General features: G+C 40.0%; 1 long non-coding RNA gene across 4 annotated transcripts in view; it reads left to right on the top strand.

The window, feature by feature from the left end:
* LOC116897346 overlaps positions 1-19,549 on the top strand; it is a 55,024-nt gene that overhangs the window by 25,573 nt on the left and 9,902 nt on the right. Inside the window, exons 4-5 of one of the 4 annotated variants that reach the window (XR_004387422.1) lie at positions 10,588-10,636; positions 12,889-13,705. The exons of 1 other annotated variant lie outside the window; for it this stretch is intronic. This is a non-coding gene — a long non-coding RNA (uncharacterized LOC116897346). Of the gene's footprint in view, positions 1-10,587; positions 11,309-12,888; positions 13,706-19,549 lie in introns of those variants that run through there. 2 more of the 4 variants (XR_004387420.1, XR_004387421.1) reach the window with 2 other exon arrangements.

Below are 19,549 nucleotides of genomic sequence, written 5' to 3' on the forward strand. Positions count from 1 at the left end.
CTTATTTAAAATTGTAATGTTTTGATGCATCATAGATTTTGCCTTGAATTTTTTTTTATTAAATTGATTATTTCTTATTTACATTTCGAATGGTATTCCCTTTCCCAGTTTCCGGGCCAAGATCCTTCTAACCCCTCCCTGTCCCCTTCTATACGGCTGTTCCCCTCCCCATCCTCCCTCCATTACTGCCCTCCCCCAACAATCACGTTCACTGGGGAGTCAGTCTTGGCAGAACCAAGGGCTTCTTCCCCTTCCACTGGTGCTCTTACTAGGATATTCATAGCTACCTATAAGGTTGGAGCCCAGGGTCAGTCCATGTATAGTCTTTGGGTAGTGGCTTAGTCCCTGGAAGCTCTGGTTGCTTGGCATTGTTGTTCATATGGGGTCTCAAGCCACTTCAAGCTCTTCCAGTCCTTTCTCTAATTCCTTCAACGGGGATCCCGTTCGCAGTTCAGTGGTTTGCTGCTGGCATTCGCCTATGTATTTGCTGTATTCTGGCTGTGTCTCTCAGGGGAGATCTACATCCAGTTCCTGTCAGCCTGCACTTCTTTGCTTCATCCATCTTGTCTAATGGGGGGCTGTATATGTATGGGCCACATGTGGGGCAGGCTCTGAATGGGTGTTCCTTCTGCCTCTGTTCTAATCTTTGCCTCCCTATTCCCTGCCAAGGGTATTCTTGTTCCCCTTTTAAAGAAGGAGTGAAGCATTCACATTTTGGTCATTCTTTTTGAGTTTCATGTGTTCTGTGCATCTAGGGTAATTCAAGCATTTGGGTTAATAGCCACTTATCAAGGAGTTCATACCATGTGTGTTTTTCTGTGATTGGGTTACCTCACACAGGATGATATTCTCCAGTTCCCTCCATTTGCCTATGAATTTCATAAAGTCATTGTTTTTGATAGTTGAGTAATATTCCATTGTGTAGATGTACCAAATTTTCTGTATCCATTCCTCTGTTGAAGGGCATCTGGGTTCTTTCCAGCTTCTGGCTATTATAAATAAGGCTACGATGAACATAGTGGAGCACGTGTCTTTTTTATATGTTGGGGCATCTTTTGGGTATATGCCCAAGAGAGGTATAGCTGGGTCCTCAGGTAGTTCAATGTCCAATTTTCTGAGGAACCTCCAGACTGATTTCCAGAATGGTTTTACCAGTCTGCAATCCCACCAACAATGGAGGAGTGTTCCTCTTTCTCCACATCCTCGCCAGCATTTGCTGTCACCTGAGTTTTGATCTTAGCCATTCTCACTGGTGTGAGGTGAAATCTCAGGGTTGTTTTGATTTGCATTTCCTTATGACTAAAGATGTTGAACATTTCTTTAGGTGTTTCTCAGCCATTCGGCATTCCTCAGCTGTGAATTCTTTGTTTAGCTCTGAACCCCATTTTTAATAGGGTTATTGGTCTCCCTCTGGTCTTACTTCTTGAGTTCTTTGTATATTTTGGATATAAGGCCTCTATCTGTTGTAGAATTGGTAAAGATCTTTTCCCAATCTGTTGGTTGCTGTTTTGTCCTAACCCCAGTGTCCTTTGCCTTAAGAAGCTTTGCAGTTTTATGAGATCCCATTTGTAGATTCTTGATCTTAGAGCGTAAGCCATTGGTGTTTTGTTCAGGAATTATTCTCCAGTGCCCATGTGTTCGAGATGCTTCCCCAGTTTTTCTTCTATTAGTTTGAGTTTATCTGGTTTGATGTGGAGGTCCTTGATCCACTTGGACTTAAGCTTTGTACAGGGTGATAAGCATGGATCGATCTGCATTCTTCTACATGCTGACCTCCAGTTGAACCAGCACCATTTGCTGAAAATGCTATCCTTTTTCCGTTGGATAGTTTTGGCTCTTTTGTCAAAAACCAAGTGACCATAGGTGTGTGGGTTCATTTCTGGGTCTTCAATTCTATTCCACTGGTCTATCTGTCTGTCTCTGTACAAATACCATGCAGTTTTGATCACTATAGCTCTGTAATACTGTTGAGTTCAGGGATAGTGATTCCTTCTGAAGTCCTATTATTGTTGAGGATAGTTTTAGCTATCCTGAGTTTTTGTTATTCCAGATGAATTTGCAAATTGTTCTGTCTAACTCTTTGAAGAATTGGATTGGTATTTTGATGGGGATTGCATTGAATCTGTAGATCGCTTTTGGTAAAATGGCCATTTTTACTATATTAATCCTGCCAATCCATGAGCATGGGAGATCTTTCCATCTTCTGAGGTCTTCTTCAATTTCTTTCTTCAGAGGCTTGAAGTTCTTATTGTACAGATCTTTTACTTGCTTGGTTAAAGTCACACCAAGGTACTTTATATTATTTGGGTCTATTATGAAGGGTGTCGTTTCCCTAATTTCTTTCTCGGCTTGTTTCTCTTTTGTGTAGAGGAAGGCTACTGATTTATTTGAGTTAATTTTATACCCAGCCACTTTGCTGAAGTTGTTTATCAGCTTTAGTAGTTCTCTGGTGGAACTTTTGGGATCACTTAAATATACTATCATATCATCTGCAAATAGTGATATTTTGACTTCTTCTTTTCCGATCTGTATCCCCTTGACCTCCTTTTGTTGTCTGATTGCTCTGGCTAGAACTTCAAGAACTATATTGAATAAGTAGGGAGACAGTGGGCAGCCTTGTCTAGTCCCTGACTTTAGTGGGATTGCTTCAAATTTCTCTCCATTTAGTTTAATGTTAGCGACTGGTTGGCTGTATATGGCTTTTACTATGTTTAGGTATGGGCCTTGAATTCCTATTCTTTCCAGGACTTTTATCATGAAGGGGTGTTGAATTTTGTCAAATGCTTTCTCAGCATCTAATGAAATGATCATGTGGTTTTGTTCTTTCAGTTTGTTTATATAATGGATCACGTTGATGGTTTTCCATATATTAAACCATCCCTGCATGCCTGGGATGAAGCCTACTTGATCATGGTGGATGATTGTTTTGATGTGCTCTTGGATTCGGTTTGCCAGAATTTTATTGAGTATTTTTGCGTCGATATTCATAAGGGAAATTGGTCTGAAGTTCTCTTTCTTTGTTGGGTCTTTGTGTGGTGTAGGTATAGGAGTAATTGTGGCTTCATAGAAGGAATTCGGTAGTGCTCCATCTGTTTCAATTTTGTGGAATAGTTTGGGTAGTAGTGGTATGAGGTCTTCTATGAAGGTCTGATAGAATTCTGCACTAAACCCGTCTGGACCTGGGCTCTTTTTGGTTGGGAGACCTTTAATGACTGCTTCTATTTCCTTAGGAGTTATGGGGTTGTTTACCTGGTTTATATGTTCCTGATTTAACTTCGGTACCTGGTATCTGTCTAGGAAATTTTTCATTTCCTGCAGATTTTCAAGTTTTTTTGAATATAGGCTTTTGTAGTAGGATCTGCTGATTTTTTGAATTTCCTCTGATTCTGTAGTTATGTCTCCCTTTTCATTTCTGATTTGGTTAATTTTGACACACTCTCTGTTTCCTCTTGTTAGTTTGGCTAAGGGTTTATCTATCTTGTTGATTTTCTCAAAGAACCAACTTTTGGTTCTGTTGATTCTTTCTATGGTCCTTTTTGTTTCTACTTGGTTGATTTCAGCTCTGAGTTTAATTATTTCCTGCCTTCTACTCCTCCTGGGTGTATTTGCTTCTTTTTGTTCTAGAGCTTTTAGGTGTACTGTCAAACTGGTAACATATGCTGTTTCCTGTTTCTTTCTGCAGGCACTCAGAGCTATGAGTTTTCCTCTTAGCACAGCTTTCATTGTGTCCCATAAGTTTGGGTATGTTGTACCTTCATTTTCATTAAATTCTAAGAAGTCTTTAATTTCTTTCTTTATTTCTTCCTTGAGCAGGTTATCATTGAGTAGAGCATTGTTCAACTTCCATGTATATGTGGGCTTTCTTCCCTTATTGTTATTGAAGACCAGCTTTAGCCCCTGGTGGTCTGATAGGATGCGTGGGATTATTTCTATCTTTCTGCATCTGTTGAGGCATGTTTTTTGACCAATTATATGGTCAATTTTGGAGAAAGTACCATGAGGAGCTGAGAAGAAGGTATATCCTTTTGCTTTAGGATAGAATGTTCTATAAATATCTGTTAAGTCCATTTGGTTCATGACTTCTCTTAGTTTGTCTACGTCTCTGTTTAATTTCTGTTTCCATGACCTGTCCATTGATGGGGGTGGGGTGTTGAAGTCTCCTACTATTATTGTGTGAGGTGCAATGTGTGTTTTGAGCTTTAGTAAGGTTTCTTTTACGTGTGTAGGTGCCCTTGTATTTGGGGCATAGATATTTAGGATTGAGAGTTCATCTTGGTGGATTTTTCCTTTGATGAATATAAAGTGTCCTTCCTTATCTTTTTTGATGACTTTTAGTTGAAAATTGATTTTATTTGATATTAGAATGGCTACTCCAGCTTGCTTCTTCCGACCATTTGCTTGGAAAGTTGTTTTCCAGCCTTTTACTCTGAGGTAGTGTCTTTGTCTCTGAGGTGTGTTTCTTGTAGGCAGCAGAATGCAGGGTCCTCATTGCGTATCCAGTTTGTTAATCTATGTCTTTTTATTGGGGAGTTGAGACCATTGATGTTGAGAGATATTAAGGAATAGTGATTATTGCTTCCTGTTATATTCATATTTGGATATGAGGTTATGTTTGTGTGCTTTTCTTCTCTTTGTTTTGTTGCCAAGACGTTTAGTTTCTACCTTCTTCTAGGGTGTAGCTTGCCTCCTAATGTTGGGCTTTACCATTTATTATCCTTTGTAGCGCTGGATTTGTAGAAAGATATTGTGTAAATTTGGTTTTGTCATGGAATGTCTTGGTTTCTCCATCTATGTTAATTGAGAGTTTTGCAGGATACAATAACCTGGGCTGGCATTTGTGTCCTCTTAGGGTCTGTATGACATCTGTCCAGGGTCTTTTGGCTTTCGTAGTCTCTGGTGAGAAGTCTGGTATAATTCTGATAGGTCTCTCTTCATATATTACTTGACCTTTTTCCCTTACTGCCTTTAATATTCTTTCTTTATTTTGTTCATTTGGTGTTTTGACTATTATGTGACCGGAGGAATTTATTTTCTGGTCCAATGTATTTGGAATTCTGTAGGCTTCTTGTATGCTTATGGGCATCTCTTTCTTTATGTTAGGGAAGTTTTCTTCTATGATTTTGTTGAAGATATTTACTGGTCCTTTGAGCTGGGAGCCTTCACTCTCTTCTATACCTATTATCCTTAGGTTTGATCTTCTCAGTGAGTCCTGGATTTCCTGTATGTTTTGGACCAGTAGCTTTTTCTGTTTTATATTATCTTTGACAATTGTGTCGATGATTTCTATGGAATCTTTTGCTCCTGAGATTCTCTCTTCTATCTCTTGTATTCTGTTGCTGATGCTTGTATCTAAGGTTCCTTCTCTCTTCCTTTCATTTCTCTGTGTTCTTTCTTGGTTTCTTCTATTTCCATTTTTAATTTCTTCAACTGTTTGATTGTGTTTTCCTGGAATTCTTTCAGGGTTTTTGTGATTCCTCTCTATAGGCTTCTACTTGTTTATTTATGTTTTCCTGCATTTCTCTAAGGGAATTCTTCATGCCTTTCTTGAAGTCCTCCAGCATCATGATCAAATATTATTTTAAATCTAGATCTTGCTTTTCTGGTGTGTTTGGATATTCAGTGTTTGCTTTGGTGGGAGAATTGGGCTCTGATGATGCCATGTAGTCTTCGTTTCTGTCGCTTGGGTTTCTGCGTTTGCCTCTTGCCATCAGATTATCTCTGGTGTTACTTTGTTCTGCTATTTCTGACAGTGGCTAGACTGTCCTATAAGCCTGTGTGACAGGAGTGCTGTAGACCTGTTTTCCTGTTTTGTTTCAGCCAGTTATGGGAACAGAGTGTTTTGCTTTCGGGCGTGTAGTTTTTCCTGTCTACAGGTCTTCAACTGTTCCTGTGGGCCTGTGTCCTGATTTCACCAGGCAGGTCGCTTGGAGAAGAAAAGTTGGTCTTACCTGTGGTCCTGAGGCTCAAGTTTGTTCGTGGGGTGTTGTTTATGAGCTCTCCGCGAGGGCAGCAACCAGGAGGACCTGCGCTGCCCTTTTCGGGAGCCCCTGTACATCAGAGTCCCAGATGGCCTTTGGTGTTTTCATCTGGAGTCAGAAATTTGGCTAGAGTGTAGTCTCTTCTGGCTTCCCAGGCTTGTCTGCCTCTCTGAAGGTTTAGGTCACCCTCCCACAGGATTTGGGTGCAGAGAACTGTTAATCCGGTCGGTCCCTTCAGGTTCCGGAGGTGTCTCGGGCGTAGGGGACCTGCAGCTCCAGTGCCCCTATCTACCATTTCCCAGAGGCCGTATGCAGTTTCCTCTTGGGCCAGGGACGTGGGCAGGGGTGGGCAGTATTGGTGGTCTCTTTTGCTCTGCAGTCTCCGGAGTGCCCACCTGTCCGGGAGGTGAGCTCTCGCTCCCACTGGAGCAGTGAGCTAGGGGTGGGGATCAGCGAGGTTGGGAATCCAGCTAAAAACTGGAAGTGTCTGGTTCTAGAGGAATTTTGCCTCTGTGTGTCCTGAGACAACCAGTCAGGTTGCTTGGAGCAGAAAATTTGGTCTTACCTGTGGTCCTGAGGCTCAAGTTTGCTCGTGGGGTGTTGCTTAAGAGCTCTCTGCAAGGGCAGCAACCAGGAGGACCTGCGCCGCCCTTTCCAGCACCCCCCCCGCCCCCCGTGCACCAGGGTCCCAAATGGGGTTTGGTGGTTTCCTCTGGAGACAGAAATGTGGGCAGAGTGTCTTTGCCTTGATTTTGACTGATTAAAATACCACAATAAAGTATTTATGTGTGAGCTGAGTGTGGTGGCTCCCAACATTAACCTTAGACCTTTGGAGGCTGAGGCATGAAGGTTGCTGTGAGTTAAAAACTCACCTGCAATACAGAGTGTGGTTCTATCTGAAAAGCTCCACCAGTATTTAGTTTTGATGGCTGCTGTTTGTTTCCTAGCTTGTGTTTCTGTTGCTATGAGAAGCTCGGTGACCAGAAGCAACTTGCAGAATAAAGTTCATTTCAGCTTAGTGGTCACAGTTTATCACAAAGGGAGGTCAGGGCAAGGACTCAAGGAACTAATGTGGATCAAGAACTGACACAGAGGCATGGAAGAGTGCTGCTTATTGGCTCACTCCTCATGGCTAATCATCTTACAATTTTATTCAGCGTAAGACCACCTGCCTAGTGGGGGCACTACTCCCAGAAGGCTGGACATACTCACATCAATTATTCCTCAAGAAAACACCCTAAGAAGTCTCCTATAGGGAATCTGGTGGGAGAATATTCTTAACTGAGGTTCCTTCTTCCCAGATTACTATAGCAGATGTCAAGTTGAGAAGACAAAACCCAGCCATGATATTTGGCAATCTTTAGAGGTTTACTCTGAGGTAAATGTCTTGTTTTCCTCATTGTAGTCCTGGCCCTGCTTCTGAATGAGCTTTTCTGTTAGAGTAGCTCGAACAGGACAAGAAGATTAGAGAAGACCTAAATGTTATTTCTAGGGGAGACTAGGTGCTAGACCTAGTATCTTAACATAGGATTAGAGGAACGTTTGAGAGACAATGGTGTTCACTTTTAATTAGTTTCAGTCTTACTCTTAGTACAAATTCTTGTTCATGGGGTCCAAGGTAAAGTAGGAAGGACTCAATAGGATACCATCCATATTAATGCAAAATCTCTGTTGGCAATTATAGCTGGAGAGGGCAGGTATGTATATATGACCAACTGGTGTCATGAGAGAGGAAGCATTGCCACCAGGATTAAGACCATAGTTATCAGGATAAGAATTATGATTTCCATTGACAAAGAATAAAAGATCATGGCTTTACTCATACCTTGGAGGAAAGAGGGTTATGAGAGCTTCTTTGTTTTGACTGACAAGCAGCAAGGGAAACTTCAGAAACCTCATGGGAGCTGTTTGTCTCTCAGGAGGGGCAGGGCTTAGGAGGCAGGAAAGATATTGATGAACATTTATCACCATCTCCCATGCTCCTTCACATCAGTGTTCCAAGAATGTAAACACCAAGAGCTGAGCATGCACTGAAGTAGTTTTGCTATTTATTACCTTATACTGGAGATGGACTCTGGAACTCAGTTACAAAGGTAGGGTGATTCTGGAGGAGGACATTGTTGGGCTCTCATGTGGGGCGAAGGGGATCTGGAGAGTGAGTGAAATGAGGGCCAGTGTTTGAAAGCACTTTGAAGTTCTGTCTGTAAGCCATCACCATGAAACCCCATTTTCTTCTACTGGACCAGAAGTATGTGTGTCATCAGGAGTATGTGTGTGTGCAAGGCAGAGTAGAAACTGTCTTTCTGTGGTGGTCTTGTTCCCAGATTGTTTCTGCTCCAGACTCTTTCCGTTCAAATAGAGTCGTAACAATTTTATTATGTTTTTCATTGAGGGAAAAAAAGTATGTTTTCCTAGGACTAAAGCTTTTTGAAAGAAAAAACATTTCTTTTTTGGTTTGCATATTTCTAGAATGTTTGTGTTTTAGACTCTAGCACTTTACTAAAATTATAAAAGGTCATTTTTGAATTAAGACTGAAAAAATTGTATTAAAACTACTACTATGTACACTATGAAAAAACACCAAGGGATTCAAAGTAATTTTTAGTGTTGGAATGTCAGATAGTATTTCATGAGAAGCCTGCCCCTTGAGCTTTTGGTAAAAGATTAGGGCCACCATAGAAGATGAATGTCTTTGCAATGTGCTCTGGAAATGCAAAGACAGAAACAAAAAGATCCATAAACAACTTTATGGAGAACAGGTGTCAACACTCCTCTGGAGGTGATGCTCACTGGAAATGGCCCCTTTGTCTGAGGCATGAGTGTGGTTGCTTTCTCATGACACATGCACCCCATAGCCACAAAAATTGTTCTTCCATAGTCATTACACCAGAGACTGTGACAGTATGGTTTTAAAGCATTTAGAATAAACCAAACACATAGAAATTTATTGTTATTGACCTCTTTGGGTTCATTTATTGTTTTTTTTTCTTTTTTCTTTTGGAGCCGGGGACCGAACCCAGGGCAAGTGCTCTACCACTGAGCTAAATCCCCAACCCGAGTTCATTTATTGTTATGAAGCATGTGATCTTGGTTATTTATTTATTTTATTCATGGTAGCTCTGCTAAAAAAACTCATAAGTTTTATGGTCTGCATATGAATATGTTGCTTTGTTTTATATATGTTTGTTTTATTTTTTTTTTGTTAAGGCAGATTTATCCTACTACATATTAATATTGTTTTAAAGTTTCAGATCATCACGGTTATTACAAATTATTAAACATTTTCTATTATTCTATTATAAAAGGAGATTTTCTTAGTATTTTTTTCTCTTTTAATTTTCTCTTTAATCATTTTTTTTGGTGAAAGTTTTTTCATACAGTATATCCTGATCAGAGTTTTTCTTCTCTCATCTCCTCCTAGATCCTTCCTGGTTTCTCACCAATTCAATGCCACATTTTTTTTCTTTGTCTCTTAATAAAATGAAAAATAAATAGAAAGACAAACAAGAGTAAAACAAACAGAACAAAGACTTTGTGAAACACACACACACATACATACATACATACATACATACATACATACATTCACATACACATGTCTGCAAGTATGCACATACAGACAAACACTTAAACACAAGCAAACAGACTCACACATAGATACACACACACACATACATAGACTCATATGCACACAGACAAATACATAGACACGTAGACAGAAAGTCAGACACACACACCATAAAAATACAAAATCAGAAACCATGTTATACAAGCAAAAAACCAGTAAGGTAAAAAAATGGCCAAACAATCTCCAAAAGAATTGTTGAACTTGATTTGTGTTGGCCATCGTTTTTTGGGTATGGGGTCTGCCCTTAACTGTGTTGTGTACCTAGTAAGACAATTAGAGAAAAGTGATTTTTCCTTTGTGAGTGGTTGACAACTGGGAATGGTTTCTGAGTTAGGGATGGGGGAGCATGCCTAGTACCCTTCTCAACACTTGGCTTCCATCTGGTTTGGACTTCTGCAGGTCCTGGGAATGCTGCCACCAGTCTCTTGTGAATTTGTATGGGTTTCAGTCCTATTGTGCCTGTAGGGCATTTCCTTGGTGTCTTCCATTCACTCTGGCTCTTACGATGTTTCCCCCTCTTCCTTAAGCTCTGAGGGGAGGGGTTTGATGAAGGCATCTCATTTAGCACTGAGTGTTCCAAGGTCTCTCACTCCCTGCACATTGGCCATTTGCAAGTCTCTGTATTAGTTCCTATTGACTGTAGGAGGAAGCTTCTCCAATGATGGGTGAATGAGATGTTGATCTATGGGCATAGCAGAATATCATTAGGAGTCATTTATCAATATGCCCATTTAGCAGAGCAATAGTATTGTTTCTCCCTAGATACATGACTATCTAATCTCAGGTTCTTGGCCACTTGAGAAGTGTCAGACATGGGTTCAATCTCATGGAGTAGCCTTAGTCCCAACCAGACAGTGGTTGGTTATTTCTACAACATTCGTGCCACTATTGCACCAGAATATCATGAAGATGGGTTACCATCGTAGATCTAAGGGTTCATAGCTGGAATGGTGTTTACTTTTGTCTTCTGATCATTTTCAGAGTAGATTTCAGTACCATAAACACTAGTCAGCCAGAGTGAAGGCTCTATGTAAGTACCAGCTCAACTTTTCCTTGTTCACTCAGGTATGTAAGTAAGTTAATTGAAAAAACAACTCTAATTAGATTTAATATATGTTAACAAGACTGAGGCGCATATAAACTCACAGAGATGCTGACAGAATGCGCAAGACCTGTAGAAATTCAAGCCAGACAAAACCATACTATGCAAACAGTAAAGTCCCATCTCTAACCAAGATGCTATTTGCAATTGATACCTGCTGCAGAGGGAATATGTGTTTTCTCCAACCAAACGAAACTGGGTATTTCAATTACACTCAGGAGTAATTAATTACCCAACACAAAATGGGTTGAATTTGTGTGTGTGTTTTCTATTGTTTGTTATTTTTTAGTTTGTGTTTCTGTTTTGTTTTGTTTTCTGAGCTAAGGAAAGCACATGAAGTTGGTAGGGGGATGGAGGAAGATCTGTCTGGGAGAGGTTGGGGGAAGGGAAGAACACTATCAAAATATAATGTATGGAGAGAGACAATAAAAAGGAAAAAACTTACAGTAGAAATGCTTATAAAGTGAAAACAATTTGTGTGTGTTTAAGCTTTTAGAAAAAAATATTTAGAATGTTAACTAATGTCAGCTAATGGCTTAATTGGTACAGGTCCTTGACATGAAAATGTAAGTTAGAGCCTAGGACTTCATCCAGGAAAGAGAGAATTTTGGAAACTTATGCCATGGCATGTGCATTCCTGATGCGCACACATGCTCATGGACACACACACACACACACACACACACACACACACACACACACACGCCACAGACATTCCATTCACTGAAAATAGATTTTTTTCATACTTTATATTCTGATTATTATCTTTATTAGATATAGTTCCTTATTTACATTTCAAATGTTATTCCCTTTCCCGGTTTCCTGTTCATAAACCCCCATCCCCTCCCCATCCCCCATACTGGTATTACCCCCATCCATTCCCCTTACTGCGACCTCCAATATTTCCCTGCACTGGGGGTCCAATCTTCGCAGGACCAAGGGCTTCCCCTTCCACTGGTGCCCTTACTAGGCACCGGATATAGATCTCTCCTGAGAGACACAGCCAGAATATGGCAAATACATAGGCGAATGCCAGCAGCAATCCACTGAACTGAGAACGGGATCCCCGTTGAAGGAATCAGAGAAAGGACTGAAAGAGCTTGAAGGGGCTTGAGACCCCATATAAACAACAATGCCAACGAAACAGAGTTTCCAGGGACTAAGCCACTACCCAAAAACTAGACATGGACTGACCCTGGGCTCCAACTGCATAGGTAGCAATGAATATCCTAGTAAGAGCACCAGTGGAAGGGGAAGCCCTTGGTCTTAAGCCTTCAATTTATCTTTAAGAAATCCTCAGTTTTAGGAAGGCACTCTAAAATTCCTTGCTCTAGGAACACAAGTTAACTTTTTAACTCTACTTTCTACTGTATAGATGTCATATCAAGGTTTTGCTTCCTAATACTCTATATTGCTCCTAGGGAGCTGTATTTTATGAAACATATAGTTAACTGGTTTGGCAGAGCAGAAGATTAATAGTAAGGAGTAATCCCCTACTGAACAAGGATTCCTCTCTTTAAGATTTATTTATTTATTTGTTTGCTTGTTTGTTTGTTTAATGTGTGTGAGTGCTCTATCTGTCTGTACACCTGCATTTCAGAACAAGACATTAAATCCCATTACAGATGGTTGTGAGCCACCATATGGTTGCTGGGAATTGAACTCAGGACCTCTGGAAGAGCAGCCAGTACTCTTAATTGTTGAGCCATCTTTCAAGCCCTTTTCATTTTTCCCTTTTTCCTTCCTCCCCCTTCTTCCTTCTTCCTTCTTTCTTTTATCCTTTTTTCTTTCTTCCCTCCTTCCTTTTTCCTCCCTCCTTCTTTCCTTCCTCCCTCCCTCCTTCCTTCCTTCCTTCCTTTCTCTTTCCTACTTTCTTCCATCTTTCTTTCTTTCTTTCTTTCTTTCTTTCTTTCTTTCTTTCTTTCTTTCTTTCTTTCTTTCTTCCTCTTTTTCTTTCTTTGAGATGGAGCATTTAAATTTACCAGTGGTACTTAACATGGCACAGGGTGTCATATCTCTCAGAGGTTTATTCCAGGTCAAAGGAAACTGGAACAAAACTTGCCTGTGAAAACACGAATAGGTAGAGAGCAAACAAGGCGCCCTCCTATCGCTCAGACCAGCTCTTGTAATCCACCAAGATCTCAGTCACAAGCTGATCTCCTTCTCTGCACTCTCCACAGAACCACTGCTATGAATGATGTTACTGCCAACTTGGATGTAAAAGTCTTTTTGGGTGGTCCCAGGCTGAGAGTTTGTGGAGTTGATCTCTCCAAGCATCACCCAGCTTGTCTTCACAACATTCAGCTCCTACCAGACCATAGACGCCACTGGTCCTGAATGCTTATACTCTACCAGAACAATAAAGAAGGGCAATCCTTCATGTTGATGTAGTGCTCAAGAAGGTCCCGTGAAACCTGCAAGAATTTCAACCCAGCAAGCAGGAATTCCTTCTGTTTAAAATGCTGGATGATTTCTCTCATGATCGATCTACTGCTGGTCCCTATCAGACTTGATAGCAATGAAGGTTCTCTCACTGTTATTTACTCATGGTCCACTTCAGAAGTCAGGTCTTTAACTTGAGCACTCACTTCCAGTTAGTTTCTGACACATCTAGGAGATTCTCTGACCCTCTTACTCTTATTATTTTCTTGCCTCCTCTCCTACAATGTTAATGTGCCTTGAGCTTTAAGTACAGGAGTATTTGGTAGATATGTCCACTGGGACTAGGCTCCACAACTCTAAAGTTTGGTTGGTTGTGTCTTTCTGAAATGGTCTCTGTCTGCTGCAAAGAGAAATTTCCTTGATGGGGTGAGAAATAAAATGGTCTCGGGTGTGAGGACAAATGTTAAGATTGTTTTTAGGTGGAGTCTCAGGGGATACACAAATCTCACCCAAGGGCAGGCCTCATGCCCAACATTAGAGCCTAACACAAAATGAACTCAATGTATATTTTGGACACACACACACACACACACACACACACACACACACAGGTCTATATATAGTCCAAATACATTTGTATATATATATATATATGTGTGTATAATATATACATATCTCAAATATAATATATATATCTCAAAATGGTTTGTTTGGTAATGTTTTTTATGATTTTTTTGGCTTGTTGTTTATCTGATGGTTTGTTTTGTTCTATTTAGGCATCTTTCATTTCACTTTGTTTTATCATTATTGTTTTTGTCATTTATTTTAAATACTTATTATTTTTATCAATGAGAGAGACCAAAAAAGATGGATTGCTTTTTTCATTCATCTTTTTTAGATACTTATTTTTTTTTTTTATAAATGAGAGATACCAATGGATTTGGGTGTGTGAGATCTGGGGAGGATCTGGGAAGAATTAGGGAAGGGGGAACCATAATCAGAATCTATTGTTTGAATGAATCTATTTTTTATTTATTTATTTTTATATGAGCACACGTAAGCTATCTGCAGACACACCAGAAGAGGGCATTGGATCCCATTACAGATGGTTGTGAGCCACCCTGTGGTTGCTGAGGATTGAACTCAGGACCCCTGGAAGAGCAGTCACTGCTCTTAACTGCTAATCCATCTCTCCATCCCTGAATTTATTTTTTAAATTGAAGGTAGATTCTTCTCTCACACGATCCATGCTGAGCATAGTTCCCCACATGGACTCATCCTATTTCCTTCCCCTCCTTTACTCTGTCTCTGTCTCCATTCAAAAAAAAGCAAACCTCCAAGAGATGTCAACCAAACATGACAAAACAACACAATAAGACAACGCAAAAGCACTTACATTAAGGCTAGACAAGACAACTCAACAGGAGGAAAAGAGTCTCAAGAGCAGGTGAAAGAGTACAGGACACACCTGCTTCCACAGTAATTAGTTTGACAAAACCACCAAGTTACAGCCATAACAAATACACGGAAGACCTAATACAGTCCCATGTAGGCCACATGCTTGCAAGCGTATATGGTCCCTGCTTAGTTGATTCAATGGTCCATTCAGTGGTATCCTCCACTGCCTCTGACTCCCACAATATTTCCTTCCCCTCTTCAATGTGACTCAACAAGCTCTGAGAGGAGAGACCTGATGGACATCTCCAATTTAGACATTCTGTCCACATAATATCTGTCTGTGGGTCTCTGCATTTGCCTCCTACCTCCTGGACGAAGCCTCTGTGATGAAAACTGGACAAGACATTGACCTATGACCATAGCAGAATGTCATTAAGAACTCCAAGCAGTATTGGGCATGGGCTCCCTCTTGTGGATTAGGCCTTCAGTTAAATCACAAATTGATTTGATAATCCTACAAGTTCTGTGCTACCATTGTCCTAGCATATCTTGCAGGCAGGACAGACTGTTGATGGAAGATATTGTGATAGGGTGGGTGTCCAGGTTTCTCTTTCTGTATTCTGTAGAGTACCTTCCTCTACTAAAGAAGACTAGAGCATAATGGTGAACGTTTCAAGCAGGCACCTACTTGATGTCTCCATGTCCAACAAGTTGTATGGGTGTTGTCATTGGCAAAGAGGCCTTGCTGTCAGTTTTCAGAGAGCAACTCTCTGTCCTAGCATCAACCTTGGTATTGGGGATCTCTATAGGACCTCGTTGGCCAACAACTGAATGAGTGTAACTCAATCCCATCTCTGGGAGCCTTGTCTGGCTACAAATATGGTCAGTACAGACTCCATATCCCCCATTACTAGGAATCCTTATTAAGATCACCTTCGTAATTTCAGGAAGTTTCTACTGAACTAGGTTTCCACACTGCTCCCCAAGAGCCCCTCAATTTTATTGGTCTCTCTCCACACTCTCTCCCCTTTGTATCTAATGAGATGATTATGTGGGTTTTTTCCCTTTCAGTTTGAGTATATAGTGGGTTACATTTCTGAATTTTGTATTTTGAGCCATTCCTCCATCTCTGAGATGAAGTCTATTTGATCATAGTGGATGATATTTTCTGTGTTCTTAGATTCAGTTTGTAAGAGTTTTATTGAATATTTTTGCATCTATGTTCACAGGAGAAATTGGTCTGTAATTCTCTTTCTTTGTTGAGTCTCTTTGTGGTTTAGATTTCAGGGTGACTGTGGCCTGAATTGGGCAATGTTTCTATTTTATGGAATAATTTAAGGAGAATTTGCATTAGCTTTTCTCTGAAAGTCTGGTAGAATTCCATGGTAAAACTGGGTGGCCCTGGGCTTTCTTTGGTTGGGAGACTTTCAATGACTGCTTTTATTTCACTGGGCTTGTTTGTCTATTTGAATTGTTTATCTGATCTTAATTTAACTTTGGTGTGTGGTATCTATCAAGAAAATTGTCCATTTCTTTAAAATTTTTCAATTTTATGGAGTACAGGTTTTTGAAGTAAGACCTAATGATTCTTTGAACTTTCCCAGTGTCTGCTGTTATGTCCCCCTTATGTTTCTGATTTTATTAATTTGGATATTCTCTTTCTGTCTTTTAGTTAGTTTGGATAAAGGTTTGTCTATCTTGTTGGTTTTCTCAAAGAACTGACTCTTTGTTTCATTTATTTTTTGTATTGTTCTCTTTGTTTCTACTTCAGTGAGTTCAGCTCTCAGTTTGAGTATTTCATGCTATCTTCTTGAGTTCATTTGTTCCTGTTTCTTACAGAGCTTTCAGGTGTGCTGTTAAGTTGCTAGTATGAGATCTCTCCAACTCCTTTATGAAGGCACTCAGTGCTATGAACTTTGTTTTTAAGCACTGTTTTCATTTTGTCCCATGTTTGGGTATGTTGTGTATTCATTTTCATCGAAATCTAGGTAGTCTTCAATTTCCTTCTTTATTCCTGCCTCGACACAGTAGTCATTCTGTATACAAATATTTAGTAGGTTTTTGTTGTTTCTGTTGTTTTTTAATATTCAGGTTTAGATAGATATAGCTATCTGATGTATATCTAATAGAATGCAGCAGGTTATTTCAATTTTCTTGCATCTGTTGACATTTGTTTTGTGACTGAGTATGTGGTCAGTTTTGGAGAAAGTTCCATGAGGTGCTAAAAAGGAGGTATATTCTTTCATGTTCTTTTCCTGATCTTCTTTAAGGGATTTATTCATTTCTTCAAATTATTTGTTTGTAGTTTTCTGGATTTCTTTAAGAGATTTATTCATTTTATCTTTAAGGATCTCTATAGTTTTTGTACAGTTCTTTTTAAGGCATTTTTCTTGTGATTCAGCTCTGTTGGAATATTCATGTTGTAGGATAATTGAGCTCTAGTGGAGTCATATTTCCCTGACTATTATTGATTGTGTTATTAAGTTGGCACCTAGGTATCTGGTTTGGGGTGACTATAGGTCTAAGTACAGATTTATGGATTTATTTCTTTTGGATATGTTTTATTTCTTGATTTCTGTTTGTTCTCTGAATTTTCAGATATTTGTGATGACCATGTGTTGCCTGTTTTCCTGTCCTGTTGTGTTAACAGGGAATGCCTACTGGTACTGGATGCTAGGGTGCAAGTGGGGATAGAGGGAGGAAAGTCAAGTGGGATCCATAGGAGGAGGAGACTAGAGGAAAGGGGGCTGCAGCTGATGTTCTGTTACAGTGCTAGCAAGGAGCCCATGTAATTAGGTTGCTGAGGGAACAGAGAAAGTTTGCAGGCAGATTATCTGGTCTTCTGGCAGGTATGGCTTGTGGTTGAGTCCTCTGGAGAGTGTCCTCTGGAGTTGGGGGTGGGACACAGCAACAAGTCAGGGGTGGGAGGCCTGGAGATGATAGTATGTGGGATCCACAGGATGCATGGTGAGGCAAAAGGGAGGCTGCAGCTGCTGTTCGGCCGGTTGCAGCACTAGGGCAAAGGAAGATCTGTTTTTAGTATAAAACGGTTGTTGTTAGTGATTGTGCTGTCTTAGATAACTGATAGTTGGTAGGTTCTCCTCAAGATCCACCTCTTCACTATTACTTAGGAATTGCCTATATTTCCAGAACAAGGAATATGCCATTCCTCCTGTTGAGGGGGACTTAAGTTCCATTACTCCTACTTAAGTTGGTTACTCTTAAGATATATATGCCACTGCTGCACCCTTAGGATGATCATGCCACCATGCTCATTTTTTGGTTCACAGGTACCATAGATTGCTAGGCCTATTGGTTGCTTCCATCTTTTGGAGTCTTCATGGCTCTTTCTGGTATCAGGAAAAGTAGTTCTCAAAAAGGAGGCATCCGGGCAGTTCCAGCAGAGTAGCCTCTGAGCCCTGTTTCTGAAGTTCATGATATCTTCAGAAGATAATAAATCCATTTCCTTATTATTTATCCTTATGACACAGTAAATATAATACCTCTGAAACATAATATCTCAGTGTTTGTATGTACGTATTGGTATTTGGGTGGGTAGTACATGCAATGTTTGGGTGTATGTATGTGGTGTGTGTGTGTGTGTGTGTGTGTGTGTGTGTAAGTGCACAAAGGTGAAGGCTAGAGAAATAGCGATCTCTTCCTCAATCACTTCCTACTTAGACTTCTTGATGTCAAATCTCTCATTGAACTCAAAGATCACGGATTCAGTTAGGCAAGTGAGATCCAGGAATTCTCCTGTCTCTGCTTCTATAACTCTGGGGTGACAGACACACTGCCATGCCTGGCTATTGATGTGGATCCTGGAAATCTGTACATAGGTCTTCATGCTTGAATAACAAGCATTTTACCAACTGGCTGTCTAGGAAGCCACTGATTTATTTATACTTAAAATAACTTTTCACAGGATAAAAGGAAATCCAGTTTTGTTTGTGCTTATTAATATTTTGTGAGAATTAATTAATCGATTTGTTTTAAAAAAGCAATAAAATGATCAAAGTTGCAGCCTTGAGAGATCAAAGTTCAGACATGCCAGAGGTAATGGTCTTAAGCAAGAAATGTTTTCAGGAAAATACACAGCACATAGTCTAACTTAAAGATCAGAATTTGAAAATGTAAATACCTAGAACATTGGTTTTTTTTTTTTTTTTTTTTTTTTTGCTGTATAGTAATGACTTACCAATATATAGGGCAATGTAGGAGTTGAGATTGACTTTTCAATTTTATACATTTTATTTTATGTGCATGAGTGGTTTGATTTCATGTATGTGTGTACACCATATGTATACCTGGTGCTCTTGGAGGCTAGAAAAGGCTGTCAGATGATCCCCTGGAACTGGAGTTAGGCAAAAGTTGTGAGTTGCTGTGACAGTACTAAGAAGTGAACTCAGATGCTCCACAAGGGCAGCAAACTCTTGTCAGCACTCTGCCAACTGTTTAGTCCTGAGATCAACTTTTAATACTCAGGTTGAAAATTGTTACTTTTTCCCTCTTCCACATAAGAAGCCATAACTGATACCGTTTGGCAGTCAACTGATTGCTGTCATATTTTCTGTATTAATACTTGGGTAAACTATACAGAAAATTAAATGATTGATGTTTGCTGTATAATTCAAGGCTGATTTCAACCAGTCAAAAATGTTGCAGCTTTGGCTTAATTGTAAGAAAAGTCTGTGGCCCATGGTTTCTATGACAACTCATGGTCATGTGGCTTGGATATGTCTTGCCAAGCTGTTCCTGAGAAATAAGTACACTATTTGTAAACAGAATTGGAAAGCCTTCACTCACAGGATTTTAAGTTTACAAAGTATGAGACAGCTGGGCAAAGGGTCAAAGGTGAAAGGTAGTGAGCCATTTGGAGCCTATTCTTTTGTGGGGCCTTTGGCTGCCTTTCACACTGAGATCTTGGAAACACTTCACACAAAGGCCTTCTGCCAATAGTTGGCTTAGACAGGAACCTCTCACAAAATCCTCTCCTTTCCTTTGCTTTTTTTCTATGTCTTGGCTTTGGAAATTTATAGAAATGCAAGGAATATTATACAA

Source organism: Rattus rattus, chromosome 3 (genome assembly GCF_011064425.1).
Source record: "Rattus rattus isolate New Zealand chromosome 3, Rrattus_CSIRO_v1, whole genome shotgun sequence".
Lineage (NCBI taxonomy): Eukaryota > Metazoa > Chordata > Mammalia > Rodentia > Muridae > Rattus > Rattus rattus.